Here is a 15342-nt window from a genome sequence, read left to right as displayed (position 1 = left end):
CGAAGTTACATCTTATTAGTAATTTGAAGGCACAAAAACTAATAAGAAAAGGTTGCTATGCTGTTCTAGCTTACGTTGAGAAAGTACAAACTGAAGAAAAGAGCATCAATGATGTTCCCGTCGCAAAAGAATTTCCCGATGTATTTTTGAAAGAATTACCGGGATTACCCCCACATCGATCCGTTGAATTTCAAATAGATCTTGTACCAGGAGCTGCACCAATAGCTCGTGCTCCTTACAGACTCGCACCCAGCGAGATGAAAGAACTGCAAAGCCAATTACAAGAACTTTTAGAGCGAGGTTTCATTCGACCAAGCACATCACCGTGGGGAGCTCCTGTTTTGTTTGTCAAGAAGAAAGATGGTACATTCAGGTTGTGTATCGACTACCGAGAGTTGAACAAACTTACCATCAAGAACTGCTACCCACTACCGAGAATCGATGACTTATTTGATCAACTAAAAGGCTCGTCTGTTTATTCAAAGATTGACTTATGTTCCGGGTATCATCAAATGCGGGTGAAAGAAGATGATATTCCAAAGACTGCTTTCAGAACACGTTACGGTCATTACGAGTTTATGGTCATGCCGTTTGGTTTAACTAATGCACCAGCTGTGTTCATGGACCTTATGAACCGAGTGTGTGGACCATACCTTGACAAGTTTGTCATTGTTTTCATTGATGACATACTTATTTACTCAAAGAATGACCAAGAACACGGTGAACATTTGAGAAAGGTGTTAGAAGTATTGAGGAAGGAAGAATTGTACGCTAAGTTTTCAAAGTGTGCATTTTGGTTGGAAAAAGTTCAATTCCTCTGTCACATAGTGAACAAAGAAGGTATTAAGGTGGATCCGGCAAAGATAGAAACTGTTGAAAAGTGGGAAACCCCGAAAACTCCGAAACACATACGCCAGTTTTTAGGACTAGCTGGTTACTACAGAAGGTTCATCCAAGACTTTTCCAGAATAGCAAAACCCTTGACTGCATTAACGCATAAAGGGAAGAAATTTGAATAGAAGGATGAACAAGAGAAAGCGTTTCAGTTATCGAAGAAAAAGCTAACTACGGCACCTATATTGTCATTGCCTGAAGGGAATGATGATTTTGAGATTTATTGTGATGCATCAAAGCAAGATCTCGGTTGTGTATTAATGCAACGAATGAAGATGATTGCTTATGCGTCTAGACAATTGAAGATTCACGAACAAAATTATACGACGCATGATTTGGAATTAGGCGCGGTTGTTTTTGCATTAAAGACTTGGAGGCACTACTTATATGGGGTCAAAAGTATTATATATACCGACCACAAAAGTCTTCAACACATATTTAATCAGAAAGAACTGAATATGAGGCAGCGTAGGTGGATTGAATTGTTGAATGATTACGACTTTGAGATTCATTACCACCCGGGGAAGGCAAATGTGGTAGCTGACGCCTTGAGCAGGAAGGACAGAGAACCCATTCGAGTAAAATCTATGAATATAATGATTCACAATAACCTTACTACTCAAATAAAGGAGGCGCAACAAGGAGTTTTAAAAGAGGGAAATTTAAAGGATGAAATACCCAAAGGATCGGAGAAGCATCTTAATATTCGGGAAGACGGAACCCGGTATAGGGCTGAAAGGATTTGGGTACCAAAATTTAGAGATATGAGAGAAATGGTACTTAGAGAAGCTCATAAAACCAGATACTCAATACATCCTGGAACGGGGAAGATGTACAAGGATCTCAAGAAACATTTTTGGTGGCCGGGTATGAAAGCCGATGTTGCTAAATACGTAGGAGAATGTTTGACGTGTTCTAAGGTCAAAGCTGAGCATCCGAAACCATCAGGTCTACTTCAACAACCCGAAATCCCGGAATGAAAATGGGAAAACATTACCATGGATTTCATCACTAAATTGCCAAGGACTGCAAGTGATTTTGATACTATTTGGGTAATAGTTGATCGTCTCACCAAATCAGCACACTTCCTGCCAATAAGAGAAGATGACAAGATGGAGAAGTTAGCACGACTGTATTTGAAGGAAGTCGTCTCCAGACATGGAATACCAATCTCTATTATCTCTTATAGGGATGGTAGATTTATTTCAAGATTCTGGCAGACATTACAGCAAGCATTAGGAACTCGTCTAGACATGAGTACTGCCTATCATCCACAAACTGATGGGCAGAACGAAAGGATGATACAAACGCTTGAAGACATGCTACGAGCATGTGTTATTAATTTCGGAAACAGTTGGGATCGACATCTACCGTTAGTAGAATTTTCCTACAACAACAGCTACCATTCAAGCATTGAGATGGCGCCGTTTGAAGCACTTTATGGTAGAAAGTGCAGGTCTCCGATTTGTTGGAGTGAAGTGGGTGATAGACATATTATGGATCTGGAGATAATACAAGAAACTACCGAGAAGATCATCCAAATTCAACAACGGTTGAAAACTGCCCAAAGTCGACAAAAGAGCTACGCTGACATTAAAAGAAAAGATATAGAATTTGAAATTGGAGAGATGGTCATGCTTAAAGTTGCACCTTGGAAAGGTGTTGTTCGATTTGGTAAACGAGGGAAATTAAATCCAAGGTATATCAGACCATTCAAGATTATTGATCGTGTCGGACCAGTAGCTTACCGACTTGAGTTACCTCAACAACTCGCGGCTGTACATAACAGTTTCCATGTCTCGAATTTGAAGAAATGTTTTGCTAAAGAAGATCTCACTATTCCGTTAGATGAAATCCAAATCAACAAAAAACTTCAATTCATCGAAGAACCCGTCGAAATAATGGATCGTGAGGTTAAAAGACTTAAGCAAAACAAGATACCAATTGTTAAGGTTCAATGGAATGCTCGTAGAGGACCCGAGTTCACCTGGGAACGAGAAGATCAGATGAAGAAGAAATACCCGCATTTATTTCCAGAAGATACGTCAACACCTCCAAATGCTTAAAATTTCGGGACGAAATTTATTTAACGGGTAGGTACTGTAGTGACCCGAACTTTTCCATGTTTATAGATATATATTAAATGAAATTGTTATTTACATGATTAAGTGTTTCCAACATGTTAAGCAATCAAACTTGTTAAGACTTGATTAATTGAAATAGGTTTCATATAGACAATTGACCACCCAAATTGACCGGTGATTCACGAACGTTAAAACTTGTAAAAACTATATGATGACATATATATGGTTATATATATAGTTAACATGATATTATGATAATTAAACATATCATTAAGTATATTAACAATGAACTACATATGTAAAAGCAAGACTACTAACTTAATGATTTTGAAACGAGACATATATGTAACGATTATCGTTGTAACGACATTTAATGTATATATATCATATTAAGAGATATTCATACATCATAATATCATGATAATATAATAATTTAAAATCTCATTTGATATTATAAACATTGGGTTAACAACATTTTGTAGTGACCCGAACTTTTCCATGTTTATATATATTAATTGAGATTGATATTTACATGATTAAATGTTTCCAACATGTTAAGCAATCAAACTTGTTAAGACTTGATTAATTGAAATAGGTTTCATATAGACAATTGACCACCCAAGTTGACCGGTGATTCACGAACGTTAAAACTTGTAAAAACTATATGATGACATATATATGGTTATATATATAGTTAACATGATATTATGATATGTAAACATATCATTAAGTATATTAACAATGAACTACATATGTAAAAACAAGACTACTAACTTAATGATTTTGAAACGAGACATATATGTAACGATTATCGTTGTAACGACATTTAATGTATATATATCATATTAAGAGATATTCGTACATCATAATATCATGATAATATAATAATTTAAAATCTCTTTTGATATTATAAACATTGGGTTAACAACATTTAACAAGAGCGTTAACCTAAAGGTTTCAAAACAACATTTACATGTAACGACTAACGATGACTTAACGACTCAGTTAAAATGTATATACATGTAGTGTTTTAATATGTATTCATACACTTTTGAAAGACTTCAAGACACTTATCAAAATACTTCTACTTAACAAAAATGCTTACAATTACATCCTCGTTCAGTTTCATCAACAATTCTACTCGTATGCACCCGTATTCGTACTCGTACAATACACAGCTTTTATATGTATGTACTATTGGTATATACACTCCAATTATCAGCTCTTAGCAGCCCATGTGAGTCACCTAACACATGTGGGAACCATCATTTGGCAACTAGCATGAAATATCTCATAAAATTACAAAAATATGAGTAATCATTCATGACTTATTTACATGAAAACAAAATTACATATCCTTTATATCTAATCCATACACCAACGACCAAAAACACCTACAAACACTTTAATTCTTCAATTTTCTTCATCTAATTGATCTCTCTCAAGTTCTATCTTCAAGTTCTAAGTGTTCTTCATATATTCTACAAGTTCTAGTTACATAAAATCAAGAATACTTTTAAGTTTGCTAGCTCACTTCCAATCTTGTAAGGTGATCATCCAACCTCAAGAAATCTTTGTTTCTTACAGTAGGTTATCATTATAATACAAGGTAATAATCATATTCAAACTTTGGTTCAATTTCTATAACTATAACAATCTTATTTCAAGTGATGATCTTACTTGAACTTGTTTTCGTGTCATGATTCTGCTTCAAGAACTTCCAGCCATCCAAGGATCCGTTGAAGCTAGATCCATTTTTCTCTTTTCTAGTAGGTTTATCCAAGGAACTTAAGGTAGTAATGATGTTCATAACATCATTCGATTCATACATATAAAGCTATCTTATTCGAAGGTTTAAACTTGTAATCACTAGAACATAGTTTAGTTAATTCTAAACTTGTTCGCAAACAAAAGTTAATCCTTCTAACTTGACTTTTAAAATCAACTAAACACATGTTCTATATCTATATGATATGCTAACTTAATGATTTAAAACCTGGAAACACGAAAACACCTTAAAACCGGATTTACGCCGTCGTAGTAACACCGCGGGCTGTTTTGGGTTAGTTAATTAAAAACTATGATAAACTTTGATTTAAAAGTTGTTATTCTGAGAAAATTATTTTTATTATGAACATGAAACTATATCCAAAAATTATGGTTAAACTCAAAGTGGAAGTATGTTTTCTAAAATGGTCATCTAGACGTCGTTCTTTCGACTGAAATGACTACCTTTACAAAAACGACTTGTAACTTATTTTTCCGACTATAAACCTATACTTTTTCTGTTTAGATTCATAAAATAGAGTTCAATATGAAACCATAGCAATTTGATTCACTCAAAACGAATTTAAAATGAAGAAGTTATGGGTAAAACAAGATTGGATAATTTTTCTCATTTTAGCTACGTGAAAATTGGTAACAAATCTATTCCAACCATAACTTAATCAACTTGTATTGTATATTATGTAATCTTGAGATACCATAGACACGTATACAATGTTTCGACCTATCATGTCGACACATCTATATATATTTCGGAACAACCATAGACACTCTATATGTGAATGTTGGAGTTAGCTATACAGGGTTGAGGTTGATTCCAAAATATATATAGTTTGAGTTGTGATCAATACTGAGATACGTATACACTGGGTCGTGGATTGATTCAAGATAATATTTATCGATTTATTTCTGTATATCTAACTGTGGACAACTAGTTATAGGTTACTAACGAGGACAGCTGACTTAATAAACTTAAAACATCAAAATATATTAAAAGTGTTGTAAATATATTTTGAACATACTTTGATATATATGTATATATTGTTATAGGTTCGTGAATCAACCAGTGGCCAAGTCTTACTTCCCGGCGAAGTAAAAATCTGTGAAAGTGAGTTATAGTCCCACTTTTAAAATCTAATATTTTTGGGATGAGAATACATGCAGGTTTTATAAATGATTTACAAAATAGACACAAGTACGTGAAACTACATTCTATGGTTGAATTATCAAAATCGAATATGCCCCTTTTTATTAAGTCTGGTAATCTAAGAATTAGGGAACAGACACCCTAATTGACGCGAATCCTAAAGATAGATCTATTGGGCCCAACAAGCCCCATCCAAAGTACCGGATGCTTTAGTACTTCGAAATTTATATCATATCCGAAGGGTGTCCCGGAATGATGGGGATATTCTTATATATGCATCTTGTTAATGTCGGTTACCAGGTGTTCACCATATGAATGATTTTTATCTCTATGTATGGGATGTGTATTGAAATATGAAATCTTGTGGTCTATTATTATGATTTGATATATATAGGTTAAACCTATAACTCACCAACATTTTTGTTGACGTTTTAAGCATGTTTATTCTCAGGTGATTATTAAGAGCTTCCGCTGTCGCATACTTAAATAAGGACGAGATTTGGAGTCCATGCTTGTATGATATTGTGTAAAAACTGCATTCAAGAAACTTATTTTGTTGTAACATATTTGTATTGTAAACCATTATGTAATGGTCGTGTGTAAACAGGATATTTTAGATTATCATTATTTGATAATCTACGTAAAGCTTTTTAAACCTTTATTGATGAAATAAAGGTTATGGTTTGTTTTAAAATGAATGCAGTCTTTGAAAAACGTCTCATATAGAGGTCAAAACCTCGCAACGAAATCAATTAATATGGAACGTTTTTAATCAATAAGAACGGGACATTTCAGTTGGTATCCGAGCGTTGGTCTTAGAGAACAAGAATTTTGCATTAGTGTGTCTTATCGAGTTTGTTAGGATGCATTAGTGAGTCTGGACTTCGACCGTGTTTACTTGAAAAATGATTGCTTAACAAATTTTGTTGGAAACTATATATTTTTAACATGTGAATATTTTGTGATATATTAATCTCTTAACGCGTTTGATATTATGTGATAGATGTCTACCTCTAGAACAATTCCCATTGACTCACCTAATAATAATGAAGAGTCAAATGTAAATTGGAATGATTCGTGGACTGATTCACAAGTTCCCGAAGAGGAACCGGAAGAAGAGTCGGAACCGGAAGAAGAATCGGAACCGGAAGAAGAATCGGAACCGGATGAAGAAATAGAACCGGTGGGGGAAATAATAAAACGGTTAAGTAAAAGAAAATCCTCAACCAACCGACCAAGGTTAATTATGGTCAATGGTGTTTCCGCCAAGGAAGCAAAATATTGGGAGGATTACCAATTCTCCGATGAATCGGATTCCGACGAGAATTCCGATGATGTTATAGAAATTACCCCAACTGAATTTAAAAAGGCAAAAGAAAATAATAAGGGAAAGGGCATAAAAATAGAGAAATCTAATTTCAACCCCGATGAACTTTATATGTATCGTCAACCCCCGAAGTCCTTAAGTTGTAACAATGACCCGGGAACCTCTAAACCACCAGGTTTTTCTAAACCGTTGTGGAAAACGACAGTTAGTATTAGGGGAACATCATATATCCCTAGAAACTTGGCAAAACGAACCAAAACCAAAGAAGAAGAAACGAGCGAGTCGGAATAAGATAGTTGTATTCGTGTGGTGTAATATATGTAATATAGTGTGCTTATGCTTTATGATATATGTAAAAATTGCTTGTATTAATAAGTATTTTTTATGAATCTAACTCTTGTCTATTTTACAGTTTAAAAACACAAAATGGATAGACAACCCAATATATTAAGAGACCTACCCGGAGACATGATTGATGAAATCTTGTCTAGAGTCGGTCAGAATTCCTCGGCACAACTATTTAAGGCGAGATCAGTTTGTAAGACATTCGAAGAACGTTCCAAGAATGTCTTGGTTTATAAGAGACTTTCGTTTGAAAGATGGGGGATATCACATTGGGAAACCCATAAGTTACGATGTGTTTAATTTTACGCATATATTGCGGGGAACCCAAATGCTATTTTATGTAACGACCCGGAAATTTCGACCAAATTTAAACCTTAAACTCTTTATGTATCCGACACGATAAGCAAAAACCTCAATGTTGAGTCTAGAAAATCTGAAATCTATATCTGAAAGATTAGTTACCCTTTTACCCTGCCTGACGATTCACGAACAACCTATAATTTAAAACTCGAAACCGTCATGATTTATATATACGATTTACTTTCTTAAACGATGCTATTTCAAATTAAAATTTTACGTATTAAGTCATTTTATTTTTATGATATAACTTTTGTAATTTTTTTTAAGAAACGAAGTTAAATTAAAAATGTACAATTTGTAAAGCACAACGTACAACAATGTATAGCTTAAATAGTTGAACCGAAATTAATTCATTTACTATTTATATAAATAGTAAATGAAATGAAATTAATTAATTTACTATTCACATGAAAATGACATGATAGAAATTATTAATTATAAGTTACATAATATACCCCTAAAGTATTTGAGAAATACAACTTTTTAAATTCTAAAGATTCGTAAGATTTAAAATTGAATTATTATATATTATTTATTTTACACGTTTTAAAAATTTTATATTATTATATTATTTTATTATTACTTTATTTTAATTATTATATTATATTTATATTATTATATTAAATATATATGTATATATATATCACACACGCACACTTACACAAACACATGAGTACTCCATATTTATTTCTTTTATTTCTCTTTCTTTTTCTATTTTCTTTCTACTTATCTATCTAAAATTTATCATAATATCTACTTTTATTATTAACTATACTACTAATTATATTATGATTTATATTATCAAAATCAATATTATGATGATCTTATTAGTAGTAAGTGTTATGAGTGTTAATAATTCTATGACGGGGTTCTGCCCAAATATTTTCAAAACAAGATTATGAGTGGGATAAAACTAAGAAGATTATGGGTCAAATTATGGAAGTAATGGGTATGGATCGGGGGTTTTGCTCGTGAGACAAACTAGTGTTTGTCATCTCCGTTGCGTCTGAATAATATCCTGCAATATTGAATCTCAATATTGATACGTGAGCACTTTAAACTTAACTTTTAATTTACTTTTAGTGTATCCCTGACTAGTGCTCGAGAGGTTAGGATCGTGTACATTTTTATATCTATTTTTGTTAAAATATATTTAGGATAGAATCTGAATTAGTTACTTTTGCGGTTAAGATAAGGTATATGAATAATATGTTTTTGGAAAGGTGGCGAAAAACTATAAACTTTTCATTTAGATGTCGAATAAATTCGACGGACAGATTTGAAGTTATAGCCAATTGAACTTTCGTACAAATTAATAAAAATGAATATTTTATTTTTACGTTATCATCAACAATATTATTATTGAATTATTATAGTTACGATTTTATTAATATTCTTATTAAAATTTTCAAACTATTATGTTGATCGCATTTGTTATTAAAATTATTAGATTATTATCAACAACGTTAAAAATATCATTTTTATTTAAAAGTAATTTTTAGAGATGTTATTACTATAATTGCTATGATTATTTTTGATAAATGAAAACAAATCATATTTTTAACAAATTAGTATTTTGATTATTATTATTATTAAAACTATTAAATTATTATTATTAAAATTAACATATTCATTAAAAGTAGTGTTTTAAATAAAAATAATGTAGTTATTATAAAAAAAATGCCATTTTTTTTATTATTTAATATATTTATATAAAATTCTATTAAAAGAAATATATTGATAAATTTTGTAAAAATATTTTAAAATGTAAAAACAATAATATTTAAGCATGTACAAATTTTTGGGAAATTATTTTGAGTCAAATACAACCTTTTTAACTTTTGTAGATTAGTCTCGAGCATTAGGATTGGTACACTATAATTTGATTTTATTTGTTAATTAGATATTAATCGATATATAAATATATAATTAATTAGGTTCGTGAATCGAAGGCCAACCTTATAAGTTATCAATGATGTTATATGTATTTTTACTACAAAATACAATTGGTGAGTTTCATTTGCTCCCTTTTTAATTGCTTTTGCAATATATATATTTTTGGGACTGAGAATACATGCGATGCTTTTATAAATGTTTACGAAATAGACACAAGTACTTAAAATACATTCTACGTTGAGTTGTACCACTGGCATACTTCCCTGTAGCTTGGTAACTAATATTTACAGCGGTATTGTAAACGCGAATCCTGTTGATAGATCTATCGGGCCTGACAACCCCAACCGGGCTGGACGACCAGTATTCAACGGTTGCACAGTACTTCGTTTTGTGACTACACTCGGTACAGTGTAGTGAGATTTCATATTAAAGGGAATATGCGACGTGATTAAATGTTAAGTATGGTTACCAAGTGCTCAACCACTTAGAATGCTTTTATACACTCGCGAGTGTACAGATATTTATAACTATGAAATCTTGTGGTCTATTGAAATTTCTGATAACTGTTGTTATGTTAAACCTATGAACTCACCAACCTTTTGGTTGACACTTTAAAGCATGTTTATTCTCAGGTACGAATTAAGACTTCCGCTGTGCATTAGCTCATATTAAGGATACTAGTTGGGACCATTTAAGCCATGATACAAGAACGTTGCATTCGAGTCATTGAAGATCATTAAGGGCTAATATTAAGTCATTTGGATATTGTGAAATGTTAGACGAACATATCAATTTTGATGTAATGATAGATTGTCTTTTTAAGAATAAATGCAACGTTTGTAAAATGTATCATATAGAGGTCAAATACCTCGCGATGTTATCAACTATTATAATTCGTTTGTAATCAATATGGACGTTGTCCGAATGGATTAGGAACGGACCATTATAGGTGGTATCAGAGCGTTGGTCTTAGCGAACCAGGTCACCCATTAGTGTGTCTAACTGGTAGCTGTTAGGATACATTAGTGAGTCTGGACTTCGACCGTGTCTGCCTGTCAAAAAGTTTTGCTTATCACTTTAGTCGGAAATCATCTGCTTATCATCTTTAGGGAATTGCCTGCTTAGCATTCTTAAGTCTAGACACGTCTTACTGCATTTAGTGCATCGATAGTGTATAGACGAAATTCATATCTTAGCGCATCCTAGATTTGCCTGACATATGCCGTAAATTCTTTTGAAGACTATGAAATCTTTGGAAATATATATAGATATTCTATATAGTTAGAATATCATACGACATCCGAAAATCATTTCACATCGAGGAACCTTTCTATCCACTAAATTACTCTTTTGGCGATAAACCTGAAACACTTACCGACGAACTTGTTCGAGAAACCATTTCTTTTCCCCTTTTTACGGATATCTCATCATAATTATATACCATCTCATATTCCGAATTTTATACATCTGCGCGCTTCAATCGCCAATCATTCCGGTGTACAAGTATAAGTTAACAAATTTCGCGTTCGTGTGACGGCTATGGAAAATATGTGCGACGGTTACAAACACCAGCAGCAGCCACAACCGCGTCGTAAACCTCAATGTCATAAACTATACCTTGAGTATATTCACCGTTCTATGTATTGTTCTATCTACTAAATTTTCGTTCGACATATCGTTCTATATCGATTACCTTCGCTTTACGTTTTACCTCATACATCTTCGTTCGACAGGGCAATTATGTAATCTCTAATATTTTAGAGATCATGTAATCAAGTGGCAACAATAAATCAAATGAGTATAATATTCTATTGACTCATTAAATTTCTAATTACATCTGAAGAAAATATATATGCAAGTATATTTTCATAAAGATTGTAATTAAAAATTCTTTCGTACAAACTGTTAATGATGAGAATATTTTAACGGGTGGGTAGCACCCGAGGAATATTTAGAATTCACATTAATAAGTTACACTGTACATTCTTCGAATCTGATTCAACGATTATCTATTATCCTACTCACAACCACCGATATTAGTATCCGCTTATCCCAGAATAACCATTCTCATTTAAATTTCATATTCGGATTTTGACTTATCAGAATCCAACAAGTGGCATAATGAAGAAAACATTGGATATATTAAAATTGTTAGAAACACACGATTTAACTAATTGAAAATCTATTAAGAATTTCACGCTAACTGTTCCGGCTAACTGTTCCCAGCTAACTGATTAACATTTAATTTATCGCAATTTACATTTCCGCAATTTACATTCTCGCAATTTTATTTATCGTCATTTAATTTCTGTTATTTACTTTTATGCATTTTTAAGTCGGGACACATGTACGCAATACGACGGATTAATTCTGAGACAACACGGTACATGGGTCATGATATATATTTATTTATTTTACGCACTTTAAATAAACGGGACACGTATACAAGGTTCGACTTATCATATTGACCCATCTATATATATATTTCGAAACAATCGTAGACACTCTATATGTGAAGGTGGGAGATGGCTATACAGGGTCGGAGTTGATTCCAAAATATATATCACGATATGTATTATTTAATTCGAATATTATATACATATATATATATATATATATATATTATTTAACTATTGTACTATTGGACAATCGAACTAACAGACTGCTAACTATGGACAAGTAGAAATTAATTAAAATACTGACTATAACATATGAAACTAAACAATTCTTCAAGTTTGCCACTTGATTCTATCATAAACCTCATTCGTATCTTGACAATTACAAATCGCATTCACAACTTTTCATGATACTTGAAAACACTTCGATCGAGAAGTCAAACCCGTTGTACCTCGTCTACAGAAGAAAATATTTATGCACCTGCAAACTCTCGAATCCAAATTCATAGTTTAACACATACCGTGTTGAATCCTATGCTATTTATTAGCGAAAACAACCCTACAATTCCTTTCCAAAGTAGCCAATTTTGTCACAGCACCACTTCAACTTCTCAGTAAGACTACTCCTACTATAACCTCAATATTTATACCATGTCCTTTCGCCGTCATTACCGGAGAATCTTTTATATATCACAACATCATCAGCAGCAACTCGTTATCTTCTTGGCGAAATCCGCAATCAGTAATTTCGAAAATCTCGTAGAAATTCTTCCGTCATACCTACAACGTCTATCCCTAAGAGTTACATATTTCGAATGTGAAGTTTCTGGAAAACACCCTGGACTATGAAGTAGTTCTTAAAATGCTGATAAAGCAGCAAAGATCATAAACGACTTTAACAGTCAAAAGTTTGATGACAAAGAATAGTAAGGTGGTAAAGCTGAGAAAAAGAGAAGGTTTGGAACTGGAAAACGGATTGAGCAAAGTATGAAGGAGGCCGTAAACAAATGGTGAAAACGGAACCTGTCTTTAAAGGATCCAAATGATCCAGCGTCTGCTGAAACCGTTAGTAAGAACTCTACTCCTTATTTTTAAACTTTTCAAGATGATATTCTTCATCATCATCTTATCTTAGATATTATAAGATATCTTCATATCTTTCGTTATACATATTCTCCATATCTCTGGAGATATTTCCACAACTATTCCTATCTGCGATTATTTATCTCCCCGTAACATCTGCATTACAACATAAAAGAAACTGTGTTAGTTTCTAACTTCTGAAACCTCCGAGTTTAAAATATGAATGTTTTGAAGTAGTGTTGGGAACTGATGCATGAATTAATATAAAATAATGAAACTTGATCAACTTCATTATATTACAGTAAGTCATGTTAAGTTTCTAATGAAGCATGATGATTCACAGTACCATCATCATGTGCCATGTTACACGGCTCTTACATTCTATCCAATCTCCAAACATATTAGAACGTATCACCCTGATAGTTCTAATTTTCCAAAATATCCTGGTAATTTGACCAATCAAAATCGTGCCATTACCATTTCTTTCTGATAGCATTAGTTATATTCATTCCAAATCGCTTGGTTCGAGGACGGGAAGAAGAAACGTAGGGACAAAACACCAGAATAGAAATGGGAACATAAACCACAACAAATAAGAGAGAGCATTAACTGTGGATGACAATGATTTTAAGGGATAGGAGTAGGAACATCGAAATATAAGGGAAGATATAAAACCTAACAACAACCCTGAAACTACAAACCGTGCATATCAATACGTATGGCAACGTAAAGGCACGGGAGAATTAAAAACATTATAATTCCAAGGAAAGGATAAAAGAGAATAGATTCTTCTGGTGATAGATGAAAAAGAAGAATGAAAGATATGAAAGTTAGAAATATAACAAGGATTAGAATGGGATGGAGCATTTTAGCGAATGTCTTAAAGTAGGAACTAAAGAGAAAGAATAGAAGATGTGGGAAGTAAGAAAGGGAAGGAGGTAAATTTATAGTGAAATATTCGACAAAGAAATCAAAACAGATTGCTGCGTTAAATCAAAGAAGATCCTGATCGCCGCAAAAACTAAATCTTATTACCTAAGATTTTCCTCAAAACCCTTAAATTCCGGAAATCGATCATAATCACGTCATCGGTTACAACAATTCTATATTTAATCATTTCACTCTCTTTTGTAATAGCTTCGCTCGTACGCTTCACATGATCGAAATGTTTTATCCATATCTATCAAAAATGATAAAACTTCATTTTCATCTCATAATCGTCATGAAAACATTTCCATTGTTATCTATAACAACCTCTACCAAATTTCGGGGACGAAATTTCTTTAACAGGTGGGTACTGTAACGACCCGGAAATTTCGACCAAATTTAAACCTTAAACTCTTTATGTATCCGACACGATAAGCAAAAACCTCAATGTTGAGTCTAGAAAATCTGAAATCTATATCTGAAAGATTAGTTACCCTTTTACCCTGCCTGACGATTCACGAACAACCTATAATTTAAAACTCGAAACTGTCATGATTTATATATACGATTTACTTTCTTAAACGATGCTATTTCAAATTAAAATTTTACGTATTAAGTCATTTTATTTTTATGATATAACTTTTGTAATTTTTTTTAAGAAACGAAGTTAAATTAAAAATGTACAATTTGTAAAGCACAACGTACAACAATGTATAGCTTAAATAGTTGAACCGAAATTAATTCATTTACTATTTATATAAATAGTAAATGAAATGAAATTAATTAATTTACTATTCACATGAAAATGACATGATAGAAATTATTAATTATAAGTTACATAATATACCCCTAAAGTATTTGAGAAATACAACTTTTTAAATTCTAAAGATTCGTAAGATTTAAAATTGAATTATTATATATTATTTATTTTACACGTTTTAAAAATTTTATATTATTATATTATTTTATTATTACTTTATTTTAATTATTATATTATATTTATATTATTATATTAAATATATATGTATATATATATCACACACGCACACTTACACAAACACATGAGTACTCCATATTTATTTCTTTTATTTCTCTTTC

This window comes from Rutidosis leptorrhynchoides, chromosome 3 (assembly GCF_046630445.1).
Source record: "Rutidosis leptorrhynchoides isolate AG116_Rl617_1_P2 chromosome 3, CSIRO_AGI_Rlap_v1, whole genome shotgun sequence".
Classification (NCBI taxonomy): domain Eukaryota; kingdom Viridiplantae; phylum Streptophyta; class Magnoliopsida; order Asterales; family Asteraceae; genus Rutidosis; species Rutidosis leptorrhynchoides.
Note: the sequence above shows the minus strand (reverse complement) of the source record.